Raw genomic sequence first — 10,437 nt, forward strand, 5'->3', positions numbered from 1 at the left:
ACCCAGTTATTGTGTGCACCTAAATAAAATACATGTAATCAAAGACCTCCTCGGTGATGGTGTTAAAAAGGTACGTAGTTCATTGGAGGGTGGGGAGGGGCAGGGCAGGCTGAGGGGTCCAAGCCACCTCTAACATCTTTCTAAGATAAACTGTATTTACATTTCCCCAGTGTCTGGTGTGCAGTGACCTTGGAGCCCGACTGTTCTCACAGTAACTGTGTCAGGTGTGACAGCAAATGTACTCAGATAGCTGCACTCTCTGCTGCAGCAAGATAGAAAGCAAAGGAGAGCATAGGCATCCTTCACTTTTAAGAGGATAATATATCTGATTACACATCACTTTGGGTCCATGCCTTTATTCTGTACCTCTTACTCCTTGTACAGAACTGCAAAACTGCTTAGGAGTGCATTGTCATCCACAGCTGTCTCATTGTCTCTGTGTCCCACCTTTCCTCAGATTCTAAATCACTCTTGGTATCCCTCCGAAGGCCTATGGAAACATGAAGTTTCATGTGTCCTCTATTAACACCCTCCACTACCTCTTCTCCCTCAGAAGGACTTTTTGCCAATCAGGTATACGTTTGTGAACATAATGGCAAGAATATGAAATCTGTGCTAACCATTAGGAAGCTACCAGTATGCTGAGAGCACTTCACTGAAATGGTAACTGGAAAAGAATGCAAAGGGATTTTCTGTCTCTTGGCTTAAGGTTTAAACTAATTTCTTTTAGCTACTGTATAAAGATAGCTGTGTGGATACCGTTGCTAGAACTGGCCCATTAAACCCTGAGCTCCATGCTGAACAGAATTTACAAATCACCCTTAGAATCTTCTTTGGACTATCTAAACATTGCCTTTCTTGTGTATTTATGAGCATTAAAATCTTTGATGCATTTCAGCATCTTACTGCAGAAAAAAATACCACATTTTCTTTCTTGTTGTACTCTCTTGCTTTGCAAGATACAACAAGATGCATAAAGCAAATATATTTGGCTCTTCTGTGACTATGCAAAGAAACAGTCACTGTTTCATAGGATACAGCCAAGGTCCTGGCTCCCTCCCCCTCTGCCTTCCACCTCAGGAAGAATGTGAACAGGGGGGTTCTGGATTCCAGCCCCTGTGTTCCTGAACACTTGGGCAAGACTCAGCACATCCTCATACCTGCCAGAGACCCAGCTGCAGCCAAGAATCAAAGACCAGGTCTCTTTTTTTCTTTTTAATGCAATGTTTGAAAACACATTCAAGAGCCTTCCCTTCATCTTCCTCCTCCCTTTTCTTCTCGCCATGACTGTCAGTTCTTTTGACTGAGTATCATATCACTGGGATTGATTGCACAAGAGTCACCTGAATACCAGTCACAATGTTTAACCTTCCACTCACCTGCACGCTCTGAGACATATGATCTTCTTCAAACACTCACCCTATGATTTACAGGTGGGGGAAAAGTGAACACTGAGGCAGCAAAATGCAGGGCTTAAAATGAACTTAAATGAAATGTTTCATATATGCAGGCATTGCTAAACAGTGAAGTCCTTGTTTATGATACACCTTATTTCACCTTCAACCCACAGTGACTTTATCACACTTCATTTGTAAACTCTGGGTATAAATTCTCACAAACCCAATGTATTTCATTTATTCATATTGGTAAATCTTTCCTTAAGGAAGTTGTCCTGCTAAATCTGTTAGGGCTGAGACAATGCCATCAGCTTAAATAAAGGCCTTAAGAATGGGCCAGTTTTTCCCACAGAACATGGACAGGAAATCAGCACCACACATTTCCAGGAAGCCTAGAGTGTTCCAGCACCAAAAGCAATGTAACTACATTGGCCCAAGACAGCATTTGAGCTAATGGCGACTGGAGCCTACGGCAGTACCCTTATTAATACCTAAACTACTTGGCAGGCTGCTGCTGCTGCATTCTATGAGTGGACAGAAGAAAAAAAGAAGGCTTTATCTATTATGCAGCAGAGAAGTAAGACACAGCATATTTCACAGAAAACCAGGCTAGTAAGAGAAGAACACTTTAAAAAACAATCCCTCTTATGACATGACACTTTCTTTATATGCACATACCCAGTCCCACCCTAATATCTCACCATTTCAGCCTATGCCAGCTGTTGAGTAAGGTTTAACCATGGTGCAGACACCATTAGATCCCCAGAAGATGCTAACATGAAATTGTATCTTCCTCAGCTCTGCTACTCACAGATCTATTTGTAATTCAAGAGACATAAACTAGACAAGTTGCCCTGGCAGATCCACCAAAGTTCTCACTTTCTTCCTTGGTAGCCTTCTAGTTTCAAAAATTACAGTTCTCTTCTCCAGGCATTGAATACAGCAGCTACTGAAGACATTGAGTTTATCCAAGATACACATTCCAGACAAAAAATCCTCATGCTGCAGAATTTATCAGATTTACAATAATTTGTACCGTGGGATTTTTTACTTTCATTGCCTCATTCTGCCACTAAAAAGTAGATATGAATCCCTATTATTCTCACTATCCAGGTAGCAGTGTCTTTGCTTTTATTTCCCATCAGGATCAAATATCAATGAAAAAATATTAAGAGTGCTGGAAAGGTCAGAAATACAGCCTAAGAACTAAAATATTTTCAGATGAGTGCATGTGCTCTGTGAATCAAGTTTTGCAGTCACCAATCACAAACTGCTGTTTACTTCTCTAACAGCCCAGATTAATACCAAAATACAAATGCCAGGCAATTCAGAAAGTCAATCATGTCACTAAGGCTACAGCTTTTTTTTTTTTTTTTTTTGCCTCACAGATCAACTTTGGACTAAGAAAAGAAAAAGTAATCCATTTTCCACAAAACAAAACCCGAATTTAAAAATAACCTGGCTTTTAACTATGGATTTTGTCAAGTTTTTCTACTTTATTTTCTGTTCTTGGGAGCCACAATATGTAACAGTACAAGTGCTGTGATAGAACAGATGACAGGACAGATTGCTGTGTTATCTTTTAAAAGCCAAAATAGATTCAGGGTTAGAAAGAAAGGACACTTTCTATAGTCTGAAGTATTGATGCTGATTTCCTAGCTCTGCCTTATTGCCAGGCTAGGACCTTGCAACTGATTGGCTACCAGTAACAGGGTCTCTGACCTGCTGATGAGATGAGGAGTCTCAGAATGAGACCCTGCAGAAGTGCTGCTTCTCTGCACTAGGTAGGGGAAGTGCATATCACTGCAAGTTCAAATCCCTTTCCACAGAACTGAATCTTGATGCCCTGTAGGTGCTGCTGGGGATTGTAGCATCAGGGATGCTTGAAGCTTGGAATCTGTGTGTTGAAGATTCACTGACAGCCTTAAAACCCCTTTGGCCCTGTGACTCAGTTTTATTTAGGAAAACTGGGATAACTAAGATTTATGCAGATAATTTGTAACAATTTCTCATAGCACCTCTAGTTGCTGCCATTGAAACTGGTAGGATGCTTCTTTAAGGTTTCTCAGCACAGGAAAGACATGGACCTGCTGGAGTGGGTCCAGAGGAGGGCCACAAAAATAATCAGAGGGATGGAACACCTCTCCTTTGAGGAAAAGCTGAGGTAGTTGTGGTTGTTTGGTCTGGAGAAGACAAGGCTTTGGGGAGATCCTATTGAAGCTTTTGAAAACTTAAAGGAGATTTATAAGAAAAATGGGGAGAAACATTTTAGTAGGGTTTGTATGATAGGACAAGGGGTAATGGTTTTAAACTAAAAGAGGGAAGATTTAGACTAGGTACGAGGAAGAAATTTTTACAGTGAGGGTGGTCAAACACTGCCACAGGTTTTCCAGAGACATGATGGATGCCTCATGCCTGGAAACATTCCTGGTCAGGTTGGACAGAGCTCTGAGCATCCTAATCTAGTTGAAGAAGTCCCTGCTCACTGCAGGTGGGTTGCAACTTTAAAGGTCCCTTCTAATGCAAACTATTCAGTGATTCTATTATTTTGCTGTTTCAGTATTTCTGGCCCCCGTATCTTCTGTGGATTGGTTAGTGGTTCTGTGTACACTCCCAACTACATAAAATGGTGCACACTTGTGCTGAGAGGCACAAACATCCATTTATCCTTTTATGCCAGTGGATTGTGTTAACCCTAAACACTGACAAGTACCAGGGTACAAAGAGTGAGTCACATCACAGTCAGAGTTCTGCATCTTCAGAACATGAAAATACTGGCAAGAACTCTTTACGGAAGTTGTCAAGAAGTTTTCAAAACTCACATTCTTCATAATAGACTCTAATTGAAGGGGCAAAAAATACTTAGACATTTATCACTAAATGTATAGAACTCCCTAAATGGAAAACAAAACAGTTCATAGTTTATGAACTACATAGAAATACCAATATAATACTCAAAAGTTCTTTGAATGATTTACATATGTTCTAAGCATGTCATGGACAAGGAAGTATTAGCCTATAAAGGCTGAACCAAACTATCAAGTATTTATAAAGATGTCTATTAACTCTTCATAAACTGTTGAAAGCACCTGCTTAAGAGCAAGTAGTTCAAGTAACAAGTAACAACATTGCCTACACCAACTGGTCGGCTCCATTCTCAGATTTCAAGATGTCGGGATTTTCCTGAACTATTTCAAACTGTGATTCTTCAAACACTCTGGTGTCTTCTGAAAGTTCTAGCAGAAGAGCAATTAGTTTCTAGAAACTGTGATGGATCACTGACACTGATTGATCTTGTCAGAGACAATGGAAAACTTTCTTTAGTGCCATATGTCGTCAGTCTGAAAAGAGTAAGTAATAGGTAACAAAGCACAGGACATTGCCAAAATTTTCTATCTTTACTAAAATTTTTTCACATTTTTTCTTTTTTTGAGCTACAGGAGCTAGTTATGTATTCAGAAAACAACTTTCCTACGGTTACCAAGACACATAGATCTTAAGCCCAAATGAAGATCTGCAGATGAAATACTAGTTTGGCATCATTTAATTAAATATTTCCATTAAAATGTAAGTCTGAAAATTTGAAAGCAATACTCAATTTTTCCCTTTATTTTTTCCTCATATTTCCAAATTTTCCAAACTTTTTAATAGGTTCATTTAAATGTATCTGGCATATTTTCAATGACCCTCTGTTGGAAAACATAGAGAAAGTTTCCTCATGCAGTATACACAATCTTCAAATGTAGAGGCAATACAAAAATCATAATTCTCTTTCTTGATTCTCTTTAGCTCTCCAGCTTCACAAAGAATTAAACTCCAGACCATCAGATCCAACATCTTGCTAGAACAAAGATTTCAGAATCTGAATCCAGACACAAGGATTATTTACTGAGACTGCCATTGTAGCAGACCTCTTATTTACAGTGAGACAACTTTGGTCTCCACTAGTGATACACTGCAAGGTGATAATTCTTCTCTTAGGGTCTTGTAAGCTAACAGCACAATAAGGATTCCAAGTGCACTTGGAGCAAAGGAGAAGACCTGCTCAACACTCCAGTCCTCTGTGGTCTCAGAAATGGCTTTGTGCTGTGTTGACTTTGGTTTCTGAGGAACCACGGGGCTTACAGCCCATGGCAAAACCTGAGGTTTGAGTTTGGGCCTTTTTAGCAGCAAAAACTTCTGTTGAAAAGTTTTATAAAAGCACCTACATTTTGTTTTAGCTGATAAATGGGAGACAAAACAAAGAAGTGAAAACAGACAGTAAGTAAACAGTATGAAGAAATACTACTTACAGTTAAATATGCTTTTATGGATGGCAGCCTATTACCAGGTCTGGAAAAAGATGTTCACATGAGGTACAAACACCCGACAACTAAGCATACTGACAGTGACATATTATACCAGCTTGAGAACTATCAAAATTGCCAATGTTGCCATTTCAGATATATGTGTGCATCCATTTTTGCATGCACATCATAATCTGAGCTAGCAGAAGGCACTATTTTTCTTTTTTTGTAGTTATATAGACTGGCTAGTTTTGGCCAAAGTCCCTTGGTACTGTAAGTGGTACTTGTGAGCATAGAAACAAGGAGCTCTTTTACAGCAGCCAGCACTTGAACTGATGGATAAATCACCACAGAAAGATAGCTTTTTGAGTGTGATGCTTGTGAGAGACTCCCACACACACTACACAAGAGGAGTTTGGGCATAGATGATGAAGATTGGAGGTGGTGTGCTCATTCTATCTTCCACACTGGTCCAGACTTCAACATCAGGAGGGAAGGGGAGGGGAGGGGAAGGGAAAGGAGGGGAGGGCAGGGGAGGGGCAAGGAAAAAGGTGAGGCGAGGAATCTTTTGGTCAGTTCTTGTTCTGCCTCAGTTTTACATCTGAACATAAGGATGGATAAGCTTCAGACAGTTTAACACTCTATATTACTTCATGATCTCTTTTTCCTGGATCAGTTTTGTGTAATTATGAAGTCATACAAGCTTTCCTTGATGAATTTTGTGCTTTACAAAAGACTAGTTCAGTGTGGCTAAGCATATTCACTACATTTAACAAAACCGTGAAAATAAATGAGTGGAAAGGTTTGTCCTTATCCTTCTTCCATGGCATTGTTGTTCTTTCCAGTGTTCTTTGGAGGGTATTCTTCAAAGGCTTGTCCAAGCTGGTTGTAAGCCTTTTTATTTAAAAAGAACGAATTGTATGAAGACATGATTTTGAGCAATGCTGGATAAACAGGAACTGTCCATCAAACCAGAGTTAAAAAGTATATATTTGTTAGAACCACTAGACGTCAGGAACTCTGCTGTCACTTCACTCCTGATATTTCTGAGCCCAAAGCAATGGGAGATTCAGGTAGGTTTTCCAAATCAGGAATGGATTCCCTATTACTTTTGTATAATATAGATTTGACATTTCCACAACCTGTTTCTCCTCAGGATAAAATATTTCACTGTTACAAAAATTTGCCAGTGAAATCCTTCCTCTCTCACAGTTTCCAAGTGTCTTTACCCAGACAAACCTTTGCCAGTCTTACGTAGGTTCGTCTAGTATGAACACAATGTGATTCATGGTGGTGATTGCTTCAGTGTTTATAAAATTATTTTTATAACAGTCTATAAGGATGAGGTAAAGCTTCAGCAGAAGGTTATAGCGTGCCTCCTGACATTTTGACTCTTGCTCTGCTCACAGGGAAGAACTAAAACCTCTCACTACTCTGATTCATTGTATTACAGCTTAAAGCTGTAATAAGGCCTTCTAAGAAAGGCTCTGAAAGCCCTCAGTAGCTAAAATACTGTGATTATGATGTCTCAGGACAAAGAAGCAGCCTTCAAAGCCAGCACAATCTTTGCCACACATAGATGTGGAGAACAGGAGCTCCACCTGCCCCAACACCAGATGACAGGGAGAAGGAATGTAAGCCAGAGCTGGCCACAGCCTGCTGGAGACTGTGGGCAGAGCCAGAGAATACTCAGCAAGAGAATGCCACTATCTGAAGCCTGTTCCAGGACAGTGTGACAGGAAAGGGCTACAGTAACCACAGTCATAACCCTAAGACAATAGAGGATAAAACATTAAAAACATCTCAATAAATTGTAGCATAATGAGCCATTGGCTTCAAAGCCTGTCTGGAAAGGCCTGGGACTTGCTCATTGCCATGTCTCATATGCCCTCCCATGTCACCACAGTCCACTTGGCAGAACTGAGCACATGAACACTCCCTGCTCCACCACAGCACAAAGGTCTATGCTCAATTCACTGCTGCTGACACCTATTGCTTCAAGGCACCAGTTGAAAACAGCTGAGAGGACTTTCAGAAAGCTCACTGTCTACCTCCCTCCTGTAACATGTAATGAGAGCTGAAGAGTAAAAATCCAAATCTTTTATCCTTTAAGAACTCAGACACATAATGAAATCCATGAATTACCTGGAGCTACTATAGTCAGACTAGTGTAACTGCAGCTTGATAACAGTGCAGCTATGAAAAGACTTAAAATCATAAACATTTTTGTCACCTTGGTATCTTCTGTGAATAAGGAGCAATCACAGTCCTGACATTATGACTGATATCAGTCTGTCTTATGTCTGGGTTCAACAGATATTGTCATAAAAGTTACACAACTGTCAGCCAACAATTATTCTTAACAGCAAATTTAATAAATTGTTTTGGCATCCATTCCTGGAAGCCTAGAACTTACATAGCTTCTCCCCATCTATTCCATGTTCACTTGGAAGGATAATGGCACTCCATCTCTGCTCATAGATTCAACACCTGTAATTTTGCAAAAAAATAAGCTCAATATGAAAAGCATAAATTAATTTTTCAAAAATCAGTAAGGACTGTAAATGAAAGTTGGTGGAAAGAGAGCAAGTGTTCTGTGAAGATCATTAGCTTTCCATAGTACTGCCTAATTAATTTAAGGCTGAAATGAAATTATCATACTTTAAAGGGCAGATGATTTACTAAATACTTTTTTTTTTTCTGATTTAAACGTACAGTCTTAGTATCCAAGGCATAATGAAAATATCCTACACCCGTAACTACAGAGCAGTGAAAAACTAGGAAATCCTACTTTGCTGGCATAAGAAAGTAAGTGAATAGGACTATCCTCAGACTAGCAAAGTTTTCTCTCTGGTACAACTGAGAAGCTCCCTTGTGTTGGACACAATCTGGGATTAAACATGGGAGTTCAATTTCCAAAACTGTCAGTCAAGAACCTTTCAAACAACCTAAATTCATTTTGAAGTGCTACAGGAAATACATGAAATAGAATCAAGCCTTTCAGTGTTCACAAAACAGAGCTGATTTAAAGCAAACTCTGTAACCTGTGGCGTGGGTGGACTTTTATCTCATGTGGGTTTAGTTAGCAGAGCTAAAAATGTTAGCCAATACAAGGCTGGAGGCTGTCCTCTGAACAGATGCAGATGATAACCCTTGTGAGCTCAGCTGTCTGCTCCAACTGCCTTGCAAATGATAGTGTGTTTCCAGCACAAATTACAGGAATTTAGACAGTTTGTTTGTACAGAGTGAAATTGCACAACTATACAATTCTACACGCAAATACTGTGGAAGCACAGTGGAGGCTTCCTCATTGGGGCTCTAAATATGAGTTACCAGAACTCTGAATAAACTCTTCCCAAACAAAATAATCCTTCCAGTTCTGGGGAGTAACTGTGGCCTAGCAATCTTTCTTTGTCCTTGGTACCACATATGCAACAAAGGTCATTATCTCTCAGTCATTTATTCTAAACTTAACATTTAGCCAAGTTGCTAACAGTTTCTGTCCACTTAATGAGGAGCTCACAATACCAAGTGTCATGTATTTTAAAGGCTTAGCTCCTGGAATCCTGTGATCAATCTCCCACATTTCTTTTACAAGTGTAAAGCACAGGGTATGCTAGTGTTTGACGGTACCTAAAGCTGATTTATGTGCTCAAGGCAGTCTGTCCCTGGCAGCACAGAGCTCCACACAGGCTAATTCGCCTCGATGCACAGTTCAGCATATGGATACAGCATGCATGTACATTGCACTATTGATACAGTATACAGCAGGTACATTTCAAGCCTTCATGACTCCACACGGAAGTACATGAAATAAAAATCATCAAAGAAGAAAGACGATTCAATGAACCCTGCTTCCCTTGTGGTTTTCATGATCTGGGGGCTTAGGTTCATTAGTTCTGCAATGAATGCCTGATCTCTGCCATTCAGATAGGAGAGCAGTTTGGCTGCGAGCCCAGCCTGCCTCTCTACCTGCAATACTGCCAGCTCCTGCTGTCCTTAAGCCCTGTATTTTAGCCCTTCGCCTCTCAGAAGGGTTGTGTTGTCAGAAGCTCCCTGTAACCAACATTAAACATCACCAATGTGAAGCACTGGCACAAGAGCTGCGTACCTGGCCCCGTAGTCCTCCCAAATCCTCCTCAACAGCACAGGATGACCCAGGGTGGAAAATTGAGTCCAAGACCCTGAGTAAGCAGAAAATTCCTTTAACACCAGGCTACTAGGCTGTTCCTCAAATTTACGTAAGCGTTTCAGCAATATGTTCTACAACCTTTTTAAATGCCTTACGGAGCTGGATTATTTAAGGTGTCCCACTACTGTTCTGTTTAACGATTTCTGTTAGTGTATTATTGATAGAGAGGCCAGACACCCTGAGGACAGCGTAAATGGAAAGCATCCTGGGCGGAAAACGGGCTTAACGTTGTTTTTTAGCTACAATTCAGCATGAAAGTTCTGTGTTGGGACACTGAAACGAGCAGTGCGGTGGGATTTACTCGTCAGACAGCAATGTTAAACACAGGAGTATTCACAGTTCAGGGAGGCGCACACACCTTGATCCCACCGTCGGATTCCACATTTCATCGCGCGGATGCTCACACGGAGCAGGGAGGAGGCGGCCGGGGACCCCACCCTCCTGCGCGCGGAGGTGATGCCGTTGCGGCCGCTCCCCGCACGGGGCCCCGCAGGATTTCCTGCCTCCGCAGCCCCTCAATTCCTGGAAACGATCTCTCCCGAGGGCAGGAAGGGCGAGCGCG

At 40.9% G+C, this 10,437-nt stretch overlaps 1 protein-coding gene across 2 annotated transcripts in view; it reads right to left on the reverse strand.

Annotated features, from left to right (window-relative positions):
* CUNH10orf107 (chromosome unknown C10orf107 homolog) overlaps positions 1-10,431 on the reverse strand; it is a 260,433-nt gene extending 250,002 nt beyond the window's left edge. Inside the window, exons 1-3 of one of the 2 annotated variants that reach the window (XM_017746376.1) lie at positions 10,234-10,431; positions 9,795-9,867; positions 8,100-8,173 (exon numbers count right to left, since the gene is read on the reverse strand). The gene's annotated coding sequence lies outside the window, so the exon portion shown is untranslated. The remainder of the gene's footprint in view (positions 1-8,099; positions 8,174-9,794; positions 9,868-10,233) is intronic. The other variant, XM_017746377.1, reaches the window with a different exon arrangement.
* Between the last annotated feature and the right edge of the window lie 6 nt (positions 10,432-10,437).

The sequence above is a fragment of the Corvus brachyrhynchos genome, unplaced genomic scaffold, assembly GCF_000691975.1.
Source record: "Corvus brachyrhynchos isolate BGI_N302 unplaced genomic scaffold, ASM69197v1 scaffold279, whole genome shotgun sequence".
Taxonomy (NCBI): Eukaryota; Metazoa; Chordata; class Aves; order Passeriformes; family Corvidae; genus Corvus; species Corvus brachyrhynchos.